Raw genomic sequence first — 16584 nt, 5'->3', positions numbered from 1 at the left:
ATCTTTTTCTTTATTGAATTCTGTTGTATGAGGAAACATCTCATTATAGCCTTACTAGCATCCCAAATGACTCATGTTTCAACCTCTTTACTCATATTTATTTCAAAATAATCTTTTAGAGTCTTTTGGGCCTTACCAATTATCTGTTTGTTCCTCAACAACTCATCATTCATCCTCCATCTGAAGGAGCCCTGCAGGCATAATCTCATCTCCAACAGCACTGCATTATGATCTGAGCAAGTCTTAGGACAAATTTCAGTTTTACTGACTCTAGGAACCAAGTCTCTGGAAATCTAGAAATAGTCGAGTCTTGAGAAAGAATGGTTTGAATTTGAGAAAAAAGTATAATCTCTTTCCATAGGATTTCGTAGTCTCCATATATCTGACAAATCATATTTATCAGTCATGTCAAAAAAAAATCTTTGGTAATCTGCCAGAATTTTGAAATTTTTGGCCCTGTGTTTTATCCATAAGTGTTGAGGCTACCCCATCCAAATCTCCCATTAAAATTAATTTGCAATCCATATAATCCGTAAATTTTAAGTCCAGATGCTTGAAAAATTCCACGTTGCCATCATTTGGTGCATAAATTCCCAATAGGAGAAATTTGTCGCCTTGTGCTGTAATTTCAACTGCAATGTATCTCCCCTCCTCATCCTTAAATAGCAATTTGGGGTTCCATTTTTCTTTAACATAAAAAACCACTTCCCTTTTTTCAACTTTATCTGATGAAATAAATTCCTGCCCAAGTTTCTTACTTTGGAGAATTTTTCTATGAAGTCTTATAACATGTGTTTCATGTAAGCAAATTATATCCAAATTCTGCCTTGCCAATACATGATAAACTTGATTTCTTTTCTGACATGAATTTAATCCATTTACATTCCAGGAGTGAATTTTCAAAGACATCCTGATTTTTTAGGGGCCCACTGCCCCTGCCCCCAATGAAGGGGAACGTTCCAATCCAAGCTCTTTTGCGTTTTTCTCCAGAAATCTCTCTTTCTCTCCAGCAGTTCTAATTCTTTGTTTTCTCCCTTGAAATTTGAAATATAGACCTTCCGGAAACTCCCACCTGAAGAAAATGTTCTTTCTTAGAGAACTAGCCAATTCTGTATAATTATTTCTCAGGGCCAAGAAATGTCTCGGCATCTCTTTAAACAGAATTATTCCTTTCTCATCTATCTTTAAGCTTTTTTTTATAATGATGGCCTAAAATAATATCTCTTTGCTCTTTAGTTTTAAAAATCACCATACAATCGTGTGTAATCTTAGTATCTTTTTTAGGTCCAAATCTGTAGGCCTTGTCAATCCAGGAATTTAATTCTTCTTTTGAGAGGCCCCAGTAAGCTGCAAATTCTTCAATTAGCCAGTCCTTCAAATTATCCTGTTCTTTCTGGGGGTACCCCCCTCAATCTCAAATGACATTCCCTCTCTTTCCATTGGAGAAACGCAATTGAATTTTCGGCTTCTTGCTGAATTGTCTCCAAGTCAGGAACTCTCTCACTTTCCAAATGCGTCAGTCTTGACTCATGTGCTGATACATCTGTCTTAACTTCTTTCAAGTCTTGTCTTAATTCAGCAAAGTCATTTTTTAATTCCTGTATAGTCTTTTGATTTCCTCTTACTTCTGCTTTAATTTCCTGAAGCAATTGCATCACAGACTCCTCAAAAGTTGGTGACTTGGAGTCCCTCCTTACTTTAGTTTTGGTTTTCTCTGTCTTTTCTTCTTTCTCTCCCCCATCCATAACTTGTAATTCTTTTGTCCAAGGTCAGTCTCAGTCACAAGGGGGAGATAAGGAGGCAGACAGTTTCTCTTCACAAGCCTCTCCACAAGCCTTAATACAAAAGTCAGCAGTCTCTCCTTTCCCCAGCTTTTTGTTATCCTTTTTTTACTCCTTTATTAATTCCCCAGAAGTTAATAACACAGTTACAGTTTGTATCTGGAGGTAGGGATACTGTTAATAGAAATTTTAGAGCTCAGGCAGCTGCAGTTACTTTGTTTTTCCCAAAGAGGAAAACGAAAGTTGAAAGTATCCAATTCCTTTACGACATCACAATAGAGTCTAGCCTTCCCCACCGGGTGGTCCGCTTCCACAAAGAAAATACATCTAAATCCGATCAATCCTTTCCAGGGAAATTAAATCTAAAGGCTATCTCCCTCCCCCTTCCCCCTGCTAGAAGGGGGGGATCCAAATGTTTACACGAAAGTTTAAAAAGTCCCATTTTAAGTCACGGCTTTGGTTGCGGTAACTGCTTTCTCCTTTAATCAGAGGAAGGGATTGACCTCCGTTTTTAAATCCCTTTCCTTTCCAAATAAATGTCCAAATTTGTATCCTTTTGCTCACAATTTCCCGATCAGCTATTTTTTGGAGGAATTGGCCGCTCACGATCGCTGGACTCGGAGCTTCGTGCGATGAAGGAAGCGAGTCTATTCCCAAGTGCCACCGTCTCCGACCCCACTCACTCTCTGGGCTCTTTTAAGAGCTTACCAGGGAGTGGGGGAGTCGCTCCAGGCACCCGCAGGAACACCACGTCCTCGAAAAGCTCGATCCGAGGTTTTTTTCGGGGTACCGCCACGCTCTAGCGGTTTTCCCCAGCCTTCAAAGCACCGGTGCCCTTTCAACTGAAAGAGCTCCCGTCCGCCATAACGGGCGACCAACCGGAAGTCCATCCAAAATTTAAGCGTTTTAAAGAAAAAAGACTGTTAATATAGTTAGAAGTGATGATGGGAGTTTAGTGAAGGCATATCCTGCATAAGCCTTTGAACTCTTGGGGGTTTACAATGTTGGACTACAACTCCCATCATCCCTAACCATTGGTCCTTCTGGCTTAGGGTAATGGGAGTTATAGTCCAACATCTGGGGACCAGAAGCTGAGAAAGGCTGCCCTAATCACTGCACAAAATACAAAGTCTCCTCTAGAGATTGAAGAGGGACACACATGGAAAATAGCTTTCATCCCTGCACTGTACATTACTTTCCATATTCCCAATTGCTTCAAGACCTGAAAAAGCAACATATCTGCTTAATTTCCAACAGAGTCCCAGCAATGAAAGTAGTCCCAGAGAAATACAGGTGAAACTCGGAAAATTAGAATATCATGGAAAAGTTCATTTATTTCAGTAATTCAACTTAAAAGGTGAAATTAATATATGAGATAGACTCATGACATGCAAAGCGAGATATGTCAAGCCTTTATTTGTTATAATTGTGATGATCATGGCATACAGCTGGTGAAAACCCCAAAGTAATAATCTCAGAAAATTAGAATATTAAATGAAATCAGCAAAACAAGGACTGCAAATAGAGCAATATTGGACCTCTGAGAAGTAGAAGGATGCATATGTACTCAGTACTTGGTTTGGGCCCCTTTTGCATCAATTACTACCTCAATGCGGCATGGCATGGATGCTATCAGCCTGCGGCACTGCTGAGGTGTTATGGAATACCAGGATGATTCAATAGCAGCCTTCAGCTGTTTCGCATTGTTCGGTCTCATGTCTCTCATCTTTCTCTTGGCAATGCCCCATAGATTCTCTATGGGGTTCAGGTCAGGCGAGTTTGCTGGCCAATCAAGCACAGTAATCCCATGGGCATTGAACCAGGTTTTGGTACTTTTGGCAGTGTGGGCAGGTGCCAAAGTCCTGCTGGAAAATGAAGTCAGCATCCCCATAAAGTTTGTCTGCGGAAGGAAGCATGAAGTGCTCCAAAATCTCTTGGTAGACGGCTGCGTTGACCCTGGACTTAATGAAGCACAGTGGACCAACACCAGCTGATGACATGGCTCCCCAAATCTCTTTTCTGATGAGAGCAGCTTTTGCATCTCATTTGGAAACCAAGGACCCAGAGTCTGGAGGAAGAATGGGGAGGAACACAGTGCCAGATGCTTGAAGTCCAGTGTGAAGTTTCCACAGTCTGTGTTGATTTGGTGTTGATTTCCGTCTTCTACTTCTGAGAGGTCCAATATTGCTCTATTTGCAATCCTTGTTTTGCTAATTTCATTTAATATTCTAATTTTCTGAGATTGTTAATTTGGGGTTTTCTTCAGCTGTACGCCATAATATCACAATTATAACAAATAACCCCTTCATGGATCACTGCCTTGCCGTGGCAAAGGGGCTTGAATAACTCAGAGAAGCTATGAACTATGCTGAGCAGGGCAACCAAGATGAACAGGTCACAGTGGAGAGTTTTGACCAAACGTTATCCACCTGGAGGAGGAACCGGCAAGCCACTCCAGTATCCCTGCCAAGAAAACTCCATGGACAAAGACAACAGGCATATAAAAGTTATGACGCTGGAAGATGAGCCCCTCAGGTCGGAAGGCGTCCAACATGCTACTGGGGAAGAGCAGAGGACAAGTACAAGTAGATTCAGAGCTGATGAAGTGGCTGGGCCAAAGCTGAAAGGATGCTCAGTTGCGGATATGCCTGGAAGCGAAAGGAAAGTCCAATGCTGTAAAGAAAAATATTGCATAGGAACCTGGAATGTAAGAACCATGAACCTTGGTAAGTTAGTCAAAAATGAGATGGCAAGAATACAGGTGAAACTCGGAAAATTAGAAAATTAGAAGATCATGGAAAAGTTCGTTTATTTCAGTAATTCAACTTAAAAGGTGAAACTAATATTTGAAATAAAAAAAATTCCTTCCTGTAGCACCTTAAAGACCAACTAAGTTAGTTCTTGGTATAAGCTTTCGTGTGCATGCACACTTCTTCAGATACACTGAAACAGAAGTTACCAGATCCTTCTATATATTGAGAAGGTGGGGAGGGGTATTACTTAGAAGGGTGGTGGGAATCGGAGATTGGCAGATAGCTGAGATGAGCCTGTTGACGACTCTTAACGACTGTAATAGGTCTTACAGGAAAAGGCAAGGGGTGAGAAGGTGAGAAATGGCTTAGTCATGTATAATGAGATAAGAATCCGATGTCTCTGTTCAGACCAGGTTTCTCCATTGTTTTAAGTTTGGTAATGAGTTGTAATTCAGCAGCTTCTCTTTCCAGTCTATTTCTGAAATTCCTTTGTAGTAAAACAGCTACTTTGAGATCTTGTATAGAATGTCCTGGGAGATTGAAGTGTTCTCCTACTGGTTTCTCTGTTTTGTGATTCTTGATGTCAGATTTATGTCCGTTTATTCTTTGGCGTAAGGTTTGGCCTGTTTGTCCAATATAGAGAGCTGAAGGACACTGTTGGCATTTGATGGCATACACAATGTTAGACGATGAGCAATTAAATAGTCCCGAGATGGTATGTGTGATGTTGTTGGGGCCAGTAATGGTGTTGTCCGGGTGTATGTGGCAGCAAAGTTGGCATCTGGGTTTATTGCAGGCTCTGGTGCCAGTGTCCGTGTTAAGTCTGGTTGTAGTATTATTGTGGGTTAGGAGTTGTTTAAGATTGGGTGGCTGTCTGTAGGCAATGAAAGGTCTTCCTCCCAGAGCTTGAGAAAGAGAACTGTCATTGTCCAGGAGAGGTTGTAGATCTCTGATGATGCGTTGAACTGTTTTAACTTGGGAGCTGTATGTGATGACTAGTGGAGTTCTGTTATTTTCTTTTTTGGGTCTGTCTTGCAGCAAGTTCTCTCTGGGTATCAGTCTGGCTCTGTTGATCTGTTGTCTAACTTCATCTGCTGGGTATTTTAGTTCTGAGAAGGTTTGCTGTAGATCTCTTAGGTGAGAGTCTCTGTCTGTAGAATTGGAACAGATGCGGCTGTAACGTAGTGCCTGGCTATATACAATGGACTGTTTGGTATGTTTGGGATGGTAGCTAGAGGCATGTAGATATGTTTGTCGGTCAGTTGGTTTACGGTATAAGGTGGTGTCTATGTGTCCATCCTGTATTTTTATAGTAGTGTCCAAAAAATGTATTTCTTGCATAGATTGATTCATTGTAAGGTTGATTGTGGGGTGAAAATCACTGAATTTCTGGTGAAAGGTGTCCAGGGTCTGTTGACCATGTGTCCAGATGATAAAAATATCGTCAATGTATCGCAGGTACAAGAGAGGTTTGAGTGGGTAGGAGTTTAGGAAACGTTGTTCTAAATCTGCCATGAAGATGTTGGCATACTGTGGGGCCATGCAGGTGCCCATTGCTGTGCCGCTGATCTGAAGGAACAGGTCATCACCGAATTTGAAGTTGTTGTGGGTAAGGACAAATTGGCAGAGTTTGGTGGCAAGGTCCGCTGTGGTTTTATCTGAAATGGTGTTCCTTATAGCTTGTAAACCATCGTTGTGTGGGATGTTGGTATACAGAGATTCCACGTCCATAGTAGCTAGTATAGTATTGTTGGGAAGATTATTTAAAGATTGTATTTTCCTCAGAAAATCTGTGGTGTCACGTACATAGCTGGGAGCACTGATGGCATATGGTTTCAGAACAGAGTCCATATAACCGGAGACACCCACTGTAATAGTGCCAATACCTGAAATGATGGGGCGTCCTGGATTTCCTGGTTTGTGTATTTTAGGTAGAAGATAGAAAGTTCCTGGTCGAGGTTCTGTTGGTGTGTTGGTGAGGATCTGTTCTTGGATGTGTGGGGGTAGCTCCTTAACAATCTTGTTCAGTTCTTTCTTGTATTCTTGTGTGGGGTCTGAGTCCAATTTTGTGTAAAAGGCGGTATTGGAAAGTTGTCTGCGAGCCTCCTGAATGTAGTCAGTTTTGTTCATGATGACGACAGCTCCCCCTTTGTCTGCTTCTTTAATTATAATGTTTGGGTTGTTTCTGAGATTATCTATGGCTCTCCTTTCAGCATGGTTTAGATTTTGTTGTAAGCGATGGTGTTTTCTGGTTACATCTGTTTGGATTCTGTGGCGGAAGCAGTCAATGTACAAGTCCAGTGTGGTATTGCGTCCATCAGGAGGGGTCCATGTGGAGTCCCTTTTTGTGTAACACTTTTTCAGTGGTAGTTGGTGGTCAGTGTTCTGTTGGGAGGGTGGTTGTTGTTCTCCAGTGGGTTGAGAGGTGTTGTGTTGTGAAGTTGTTGTTTGTTCTGATTTGTCTTGTTGTTGTGTGTGTTGAAAATACTCCTTCAGGCGTAAACGGCGGAAAAATGCTTCCAAGTCCCCGTAGAACTGGATCATGTGTGGGGATTTGGCAGGGCAGAATGACAGTCCACGTGAAAGGACTGATTCCTCGGCTGGGCTGAGTGCTTGCTGTGAGAGATTGACAATATTGTTGATCTTGTTTTGATTAGTAGCCTGTAGGTTGGAAAGGTTAGAGAGTTTCTTGTTTTTCTGTTTCTTCAGTAGCTCCAGTTGAGAGTGGTAAATATTTTGTTTTTCCTTTTGGAACTCTTGCCAAGCTTGGTGGTTCCTGATAGAGTTGTCTAATACAAGGAGTTCCTCCTTTATTAGCTTCTGTTTAGAGTAGAGAACGCTGATCAGATGTTTGAGCAGCTTCTTAGAGAAAGTGTTGCATAGTTTTCTTGCATATTCAACCTCACCAAGAAACTTGCACAGGTACAGACTGATATCTTCTTTCTTACTAAATGCAAGAACCTGGACATTATACCCAAGGGTCTTAGAATTAAGAACCCTCTACAATCCACGTATCCCACTGAATATGCAAGAAAACTATGCAACACTTTCTCTAAGAAGCTGCTCAAACATCTGATCAGCGTTCTCTACTCTAAACAGAAGCTAATAAAGGAGGAACTCCTTGTATTAGACAACTCTATCAGGAACCACCAAGCTTGGCAAGAGTTCCAAAAGGAAAAACAAAACATTTACCACTCTCAACTGGAGCTACTGAAGAAACAGAAAAACAAGAAACTCTCTAACCTTTCCAACCTACAGGCTACTAATCAAAACAAGATCAACAATATTGTCAATCTCTCACAGCAAGCACTCAGCCCAGCCGAGGAATCAGTCCTTTCACGTGGACTGTCATTCTGCCCTGCCAAATCCCCACACATGATCCAGTTCTACGGGGACTTGGAAGCATTTTTCCGCCGTTTACGCCTGAAGGAGTATTTTCAACACACACAACAACAAGACAAATCAGAACAAACAACAACTTCACAACACAACACCTCTCAACCCACTGGAGAACAACAACCACCCTCCCAACAGAACACTGACCACCAACTACCACTGAAAAAGTGTTACACAAAAAGGGACTCCACATGGACCCCTCCTGATGGACGCAATACCACACTGGACTTGTACATTGACTGCTTCCGCCACAGAATCCAAACAGATGTAACCAGAAAACACCATCGCTTACAACAAAATCTAAACCATGCTGAAAGGAGAGCCATAGATAATCTCAGAAACAACCCAAACATTATAATTAAAGAAGCAGACAAAGGGGGAGCTGTCGTCATCATGAACAAAACTGACTACATTCAGGAGGCTCGCAGACAACTTTCCAATACCGCCTTTTACACAAAATTGGACTCAGACCCCACACAAGAATACAAGAAAGAACTGAACAAGATTGTTAAGGAGCTACCCCCACACATCCAAGAACAGATCCTCACCAACACACCAACAGAACCTCGACCAGGAACTTTCTATCTTCTACCTAAAATACACAAACCAGGAAATCCAGGACGCCCCATCATTTCAGGTATTGGCACTATTACAGTGGGTGTCTCCGGTTATATGGACTCTGTTCTGAAACCATATGCCATCAGTGCTCCCAGCTATGTACGTGACACCACAGATTTTCTGAGGAAAATACAATCTTTAAATAATCTTCCCAACAATACTATACTAGCTACTATGGACGTGGAATCTCTGTATACCAACATCCCACACAACGATGGTTTACAAGCTATAAGGAACACCATTTCAGATAAAACCACAGCGGACCTTGCCACCAAACTCTGCCAATTTGTCCTTACCCACAACAACTTCAAATTCGGTGATGACCTGTTCCTTCAGATCAGCGGCACAGCAATGGGCACCTGCATGGCCCCACAGTATGCCAACATCTTCATGGCAGATTTAGAACAACGTTTCCTAAACTCCTACCCACTCAAACCTCTCTTGTACCTGCGATACATTGACGATATTTTTATCATCTGGACACATGGTCAACAGACCCTGGACACCTTTCACCAGAAATTCAGTGATTTTCACCCCACAATCAACCTTACAATGAATCAATCTATGCAAGAAATACATTTTTTGGACACTACTATAAAAATACAGGATGGACACATAGACACCACCTTATACCGTAAACCAACTGACCGACAAACATATCTACATGCCTCTAGCTACCATCCCAAACATACCAAACAGTCCATTGTATATAGCCAGGCACTACGTTACAGCCGCATCTGTTCCAATTCTACAGACAGAGACTCTCACCTAAGAGATCTACAGCAAACCTTCTCAGAACTAAAATACCCAGCAGATGAAGTTAGACAACAGATCAACAGAGCCAGACTGATACCCAGAGAGAACTTGCTGCAAGACAGACCCAAAAAAGAAAATAACAGAACTCCACTAGTCATCACATACAGCTCCCAAGTTAAAACAGTTCAACGCATCATCAGAGATCTACAACCTCTCCTGGACAATGACAGTTCTCTTTCTCAAGCTCTGGGAGGAAGACCTTTCATTGCCTACAGACAGCCACCCAATCTTAAACAACTCCTAACCCACAATAATACTACAACCAGACTTAACACGGACACTGGCACCAGAGCCTGCAATAAACCCAGATGCCAACTTTGCTGCCACATACACCCGGACAACACCATTACTGGCCCCAACAACATCACACATACCATCTCGGGACTATTTAATTGCTCATCGTCTAACATTGTGTATGCCATCAAATGCCAACAGTGTCCTTCAGCTCTCTATATTGGACAAACAGGCCAAACCTTACGCCAAAGAATAAACGGACATAAATCTGACATCAAGAATCACAAAACAGAGAAACCAGTAGGAGAACACTTCAATCTCCCAGGACATTCTATACAAGATCTCAAAGTAGCTGTTTTACTACAAAGGAATTTCAGAAATAGACTGGAAAGAGAAGCTGCTGAATTACAACTCATTACCAAACTTAAAACAATGGAGAAACCTGGTCTGAACAGAGACATCGGATTCTTATCTCATTATACATGACTAAGCCATTTCTCACCTTCTCACCCCTTGCCTTTTCCTGTAAGACCTATTACAGTCGTTAAGAGTCGTCAACAGGCTCATCTCAGCTATCTGCCAATCTCCGATTCCCACCACCCTTCTAAGTAATACCCCTCCCCACCTTCTCAATATATAGAAGGATCTGGTAACTTCTGTTTCAGTGTATCTGAAGAAGTGTGCATGCACACGAAAGCTTATACCAAGAACTAACTTAGTTGGTCTTTAAGGTGCTACAGGAAGGAATTTTTTTTATTTCGACTATGGCAGACCAACACGGCTACCCATCTGTAACTAATATTTGAGACAGATATAAAAGGTGAAACTAATATATGAGACAGACTCATGACATGCAAAGCGAGATACGTCAAGCCTTTATTTCCTTTCACTTCCAGGCATATCCTCAACTGAGCGACCTTTCGGCTTCATCAGCTCTGAATCTACTTGTACTTGTCCTCCGCTCTTCCTCAGTAGCATGTTGCACGCCTTCCGACCTGAGGGGCTCATCTTCCAGCATCATAACTTTTTTTTTTTAAAAAAAAATTTATTAACCGACCAATCAAATCAAATCACATCACATAAATTCCGAATTACAAAGCCGAATTTTAAATTTTGTTGAGGGGACCCATATTTCAAGTTCCGAGGGGGGATTCCGATCATCTTCTTGCTACTGCATTAATATCCACAATTCTGTCCAAATAATGTTCATAATTGTATCCAGTCTTATCTTGTTGTTTCCACATCTCATCTTGTTCGTATATTTTTCTTTTTTCCTTTATGATCTCTTCTGATAATCTCCTTAAGCAGGCAAGCACCAATTATAATCCTGTGTGAATTTTCCGTTAGTCCAATCCTCATATCAAGATGGTTTCCATATATCATCGCTTTCATAAATAACATCACTATTTCCATCATTAATCTCGCAAATTTGTCGCTCTTAAGCCCCCCTGAGGAGGCTCACCCACAATATAAAAACAACTCTGTTCCTCCTCCAAGGCTTAAGTCTTCCGACAGAACTTGCCAAAATGGCGACGGAATTTTTTACTGCGTCATTCCAAAGCTCTTATACTTTCCACGATCTTCTTAAAACATGCTTTGGTTAGAAAATTATCTCCACACAGTCTTAAATCCACAGCTTAAGTCATTTAAACAGCATTTCTGACTTGTGACTTGTGGGGGGGGATTCTTGGTTAATCACATAGAGAAAAGAAAGGAAAGTTTTTTCCCCTCCCCCATCCAGTCCTTGCCGAACATACCAAGCCTTGGTGTGTCTTCTCATGATTTATTCTTGTTCCTCCGACCTGTCTTATTTATCAGAGATCTCTTCAGTTAGCAGTCTTTACACCCCCTTCTTCCTTGAAATATGTGCATTCGCTTCCTCCTAATTGTTTCTTTTGAAGTTACTGCAGCTAGAGGCGCGGACCAGAGACAGCGTCCAGGAGCGCCGAGATCCACAGGAGGGCTTTCTGCCTAATGCCCCCACCCCCACAATTTCGGGGGTGGTATAGGGCACAGCAGGCAAGGGCAGTCCCCCCCACAGGCTTGGGGGGGCAGGGAGGCTGCTTACTCCCATCACAGCCTCTTAATTACCTCGTGTGGGTCAGAGAGATGTTATTGTCAGCCATCTTCCGATGCGCCCCTAGTGGCCCCTCCCAGCGTCATAACTTTTATCTGCCTGTTGTCTTTGTCCATGGAGTTTTCTTGGCAGGGATACTGGAGTGGCTTGCCGGTTCCTGCTCCAGGTGGATCACTTTTGGTCAAAACTCTCCACTGTGACCTGTCCATCTTGGGTGGCCCTGCACGGCATAGCTCATAGCTTCAACAATGACGGTAGTTGCATGAAATTGGGCCTACTGTACTGAACGCATGGCTCCTGGTGGATATTAGCTGTGTAACCAAGCCATGGAGGACCACTAACAATGACTCCACTGAATGCCTCAGTAATTGGGTGAGACACTGGTAGAAAAGAATTCAGGATTAGATAGGCTTTTGGTCTGATCCAGCAGGACTTGCATTCTTGCTCTCAGTGTAGTCCTTGGTTTTATTTTGCTTGATACTCAGATGTTGCAAGCTGACATGATTTTAATTGAGTATTATCTCACATGCACTGACACACAATTTCTGGGTGGACAGAGAATTTTGGCAATCTTGTAACCTACTGAGGCCAAAATTTCATAAAACAGCCTATCTTAAACTTCAGTGGATGCCTCCAATTAAATTGACACGGATGTATAAAACAGGAAACAAGAATTGCTGGAAATGTGGGGTGAAAGAAGGTAGTTTCTTTCACATGTGGTGGTCATGTGATAATGTAAAAACATACTGGGAAAACATATACAATGAATTAAAGAAGATCTTTAGATATACGTTTTTGAAAAAGCCAGAGGCATTCTTGTTGGGAATGGTAGGAGAAGATATAGCTAAGAATAACTGGAAATTGTTTTTATATGCAACAACAGCGGCGAGGTTACTGTTAGCCCAGGTCTGGAAACAACAGCAATTGCCAACCATAGAAGAATGGCGACAGAAGGTAATGGAATATGCAGAAATAGCTAGATTAACGGGAAAAATTCGACAACAGGGCGATGAAACATTCCAAAAAGAATGGGAAAAGTTTATGTTGTACACAGGAAAGATAAGGTGAAATAGTGAAACCAGTAGAAATGGGGAAAAAACCCTCATAATGTGAAATACAAAGAAATGTATTGGAGAACAAAAACAATAAGAAGCAAAATATACAATGTGACTAATGTAACTAATAGTAGGTGTAAATGAATATAGACAGACAAATTGTATATATAGGAGGATTTATTTGTTTATAGATACTCTATGAACAAATATGAAAGAAGAACAATAGACAAAAATGGATGAAGACAATGCAATAATAATAATAATAATTTATTTGTACCCCGCCCATCTGGCTGGGTTTCCCCAGCCACTCTGGGCGGCTTCCAACAAAGACCAAAAATACACTAAAATGTCACACATTAAAAACTTCCCTGAACAGGGCTGCTTTCAGATGTCTTCTGAATGTCAGATAGTTGTTTATCTCTTTGACATCTGATGGGAGGGCGTTCCACAGGGCGGGCGCCACTACCGAGAAGGCCCCCTGCCTGGTTCCCTGCAGCTTTGCTTCTCGCAATGAGGGAACCGCCAGAAGGCCCTTGGCACTGGACCTCAGCGTCCGGGCAGAATGATGGGGGTGGAGACGCTCCTTCGGGTATACTGGGCCGAGGCTGTTTAGGTCAACACTAACACTTTGACTTGTGCTCAGAAATGTACTGGGAGCCAATGTAGGTCTTTCAAGACCGGTGTTATGTGGTTTTGGCAGCCGCTCCCAGTCACCAGTCTAGCTGCCGCATTCTGGATTAGTTGTAGTTTCTGGGTCACCTTCAAAGGTAGCCCCACATAGAGTGCATTGCAGTAGTCCAAGCGGAAGATAACTAGAGCATGTACCACTCTGGTGAGACAGTCTGTGGGCAGGTAGGAAAATTTAGATGTGATATAAAAAGCCAGAAGAAGGAAGGAGGGAAGCCTGCTCTTAGGAGCAAGCATAAATGTAAAATGTAATACAATATGTGTATGCGGAGTATGTAACCGAAAAACGAATAAATATTGTTTTGGAATTTTTTTTAATAAACTTCAGTGGATGCTTGATCTTCTGCAGGTGTTTACAGATGGTGACTGTTCTTTGCTGGAAAATGCTCTACAGTTATTAAACACTTGGGTAGAAAACGAGCATGATTTGACAGAGTGTGACCTGCACATATAAACTTTCTGCATGTATGCAGAATTATTGTGTGAGCTGGTGCAATTGTGAAATATAGTTAGAATTGATCAGGCACCTCTTCAAAGCATTTTATGTACCGTGTTATTCTCCTGAGTTGCTAAGGCTTGAAAGGTGGTGGCTTTCATAAAGCTATTAAGCATCTCTCATTTCTTATACTTCAATGAACTGACCCCTAGTCTGAGTTTGTGAACCTACAAAACAAGGGACAGTAGTGATGCATTCTCAAGCTATTATATTTTGGACAGTCTTAGGACTTGAAAAGAACACTGCTGTGAACTATATTCCATTAGCCTGCCCAAGGTCTTAGAGAAGTATTTTCCTGCTGCTTTAAATCCTTTTCAACTGGGGAAGCCCTAGAATTGAACCTTGGCCCCCTTGTATGCATTTTCGCTAGGTGGCTTTTCCTGTTAAGGGACATCTTACTCTGCCTGACCACGTGGACCACTGTTATCTGAAGGATGTAATTTCTTCCCATTAGGAAAGCGGCAATATGATCGCAAGCAGAGTGGCTATGGTGCCCAAACAAAGCCCATCTTTCGCAAAAAGGTGAGCCTGACTGGAAGGCTATGGAAACTTGGATGGTACAACTTGAAGCTGAGTATGCTGGTGTGGAACTGGAGAATTCCTGTTGCGGGTTTATTTCAGGAATTAATATGAATGAATGAATGAATGAATGAATGAATGAATGAATGAATGAAAAAATCAGAACTTCTAGGACTGGATCTTCCTTTTTAGGATCTCAGCTTAATTGTGGTCACTTTTCATTTTCACAGAATACTAATCTGACTGATTGCCTCACCTTTTCACTTTTCTGATTCCCTTTCTTCCTTGCCTTGTAAGTAGGTTGAAATATACTCAGAGTCGCAAAGTGATTTCATGCTCTTTATTCAGCTCATAGTGGTGAGGAGGAATGAATGAAAGTCCCCTCAAAGTATCTGCTTTATATACATTATTTACACAATTGGCTGCACATGATTGGCTAATTCTGGAATTCTACTGTAAGCCAATCAGGTTGTGGATTCACTTCTATCTGGAGCATGATTGGGTGGTTCCTGCCAACCAATCATACTGCTGCATTGTTCTAGGACCAATCAGACTGCTGCAATTTGGATCCTATTCAACTCAGTACATAACATAGGTGTAGGGAAGGCAGAGGACAAATGTGGAGATAGGCCTTTGTCAGGGCCTGAATAGACTTTATTTTCTGTTTCAGGCAAAGACCACAAAGAAGATTGTGTTGAGATTGGAATGTGCGGAGCCCAATTGCAGGTCAAAGAGGATGCTGACCGTTAAGAGGTGCAAGCACTTCGAGTTGGGAGGCGACAAGACGAGAAAGGTACAATCCTTTGCTAAGTCATGTTCTGTGCAATGCTGGCCCCATCCTTTAGTATCCAAAATGATGCTGCCTGTCTTGCTAATTGTGGGTGTTTGTTGTGACAGTGGGAGATGATAGCTGTCCTTTGGACCATTAAATTGATTGTAAAAGTGGGTTTGATATAGTGTGATGACAGAAAAGAGTTGGAGGAATAAATAAGTGAAAACAAATCAGGATATGTACACCTTTCTCATGCACCTATCTTGTTTCAAGGCTTCCCTCAGGAGCCTTAATTTTTGTAGGAGTGCAGTGGATTCAAATAGTATGAAAAACTATACTTTTCAGGGTGCCTTATATGGGACCTACAATCATACAGGTTTGAAATCATTGTCTAGGTTTATCTTTAGTCTTTGGGAGTGGTCCTGGTTAGCTGATAGCAAGTGATGAGCCTCTTTTGCAAATGGGTGGTGGTGGGGAAGCTACAAAATTTAAAATGCTTTCAGTTGCTGTTGGCTGTATATTCAGTCTGGTTTTTTTGTTTCCTCTTACAGGGCCAGGTTATCCAGTTCTAGGCTGCTGTGGAACCCATTGTTGGTTGGTGTATGAAATGCTATAAAAGTCTTATTGGATTACCCCAATATGTGTCATAGCCATTTTTGTGTACTAGTGTGAGCTTATCTGATTTTATCCCTGTGACAAAGCGGGTGTGTGGCCCAGGATAGCTTTCCTTGACCGCCTTGGTTGCCCAGCTGCAACACACTAACCCTGCAAGTTTACCAGTGGATCTTACTCTTCGGTATTTGCTGTCACCACCACTCCAGCCCCTGATGGGAAGGAACCTAGGGTACACAAAAGCAACTGCTTTTAAAAAAGGTTCTGAGCCAGTGCCCCAGCACTACTCTGTTCAACCTACAACTTTGTGATTTACTCAGAATGTAGCATCAGCCCATTCTCTCTCAAAAATACATACCAGAGAAGAGTGTGCTGGGCACTTACAACTTCAGTCCTAAACTCCCAGTAGACTAAATACCAAGGGTCTACGTGCATGGAGATTCTAAAACCCTGAAGCTGGCAAACGATGTTTAAGCAGCCAAATTAAGAAACTGTTAGGACTAAAGAGAGGGGAAAGCAGGTAGAAGGTTAAAACAGAATACCAAAAAAATAGAGTACTGTGGCTCTAAGACTGAACTAAAGGTAAAGGACTCCTGACAGTTAAGTCCATTTGCAGACAACTCTGGGGTTGTGGTGCTCATCTCGCTTTACAGGCCGAGGGAGCCGGCGTTTGTCCGCAGACAGTTTTTCTGGGTCACGTGGCCAGCATGACTAAGCCGCTTCTGGCGCAACAGAACACCGAAACCAGAGCAGTGCACGGAAACGCCG

The 16584-nt window shown here is 42.1% G+C and overlaps 1 long non-coding RNA gene across 1 annotated transcript; it reads left to right on the top strand.

Annotated features, from left to right (window-relative positions):
* Positions 1–14378: 14378 nt before the first annotated feature.
* On the top strand, positions 14379–15835 carry LOC308467595. Its single transcript, XR_013981243.1, has 3 exons — positions 14379–14435; positions 15103–15225; positions 15756–15835. It is a non-coding gene; the product is annotated as an uncharacterized lncRNA (long non-coding RNA).
* Positions 15836–16584: the final 749 nt, after the last annotated feature.

The sequence above is a fragment of the Podarcis pityusensis genome (assembly GCF_964106645.2).
Source record: "Podarcis pityusensis genome assembly, chromosome: W".
In the NCBI taxonomy this organism is placed as follows: domain Eukaryota; kingdom Metazoa; phylum Chordata; class Lepidosauria; order Squamata; family Lacertidae; genus Podarcis; species Podarcis pityusensis.
Note: the sequence above shows the minus strand (reverse complement) of the source record. Positions and strands in the feature narration are given on the sequence as shown.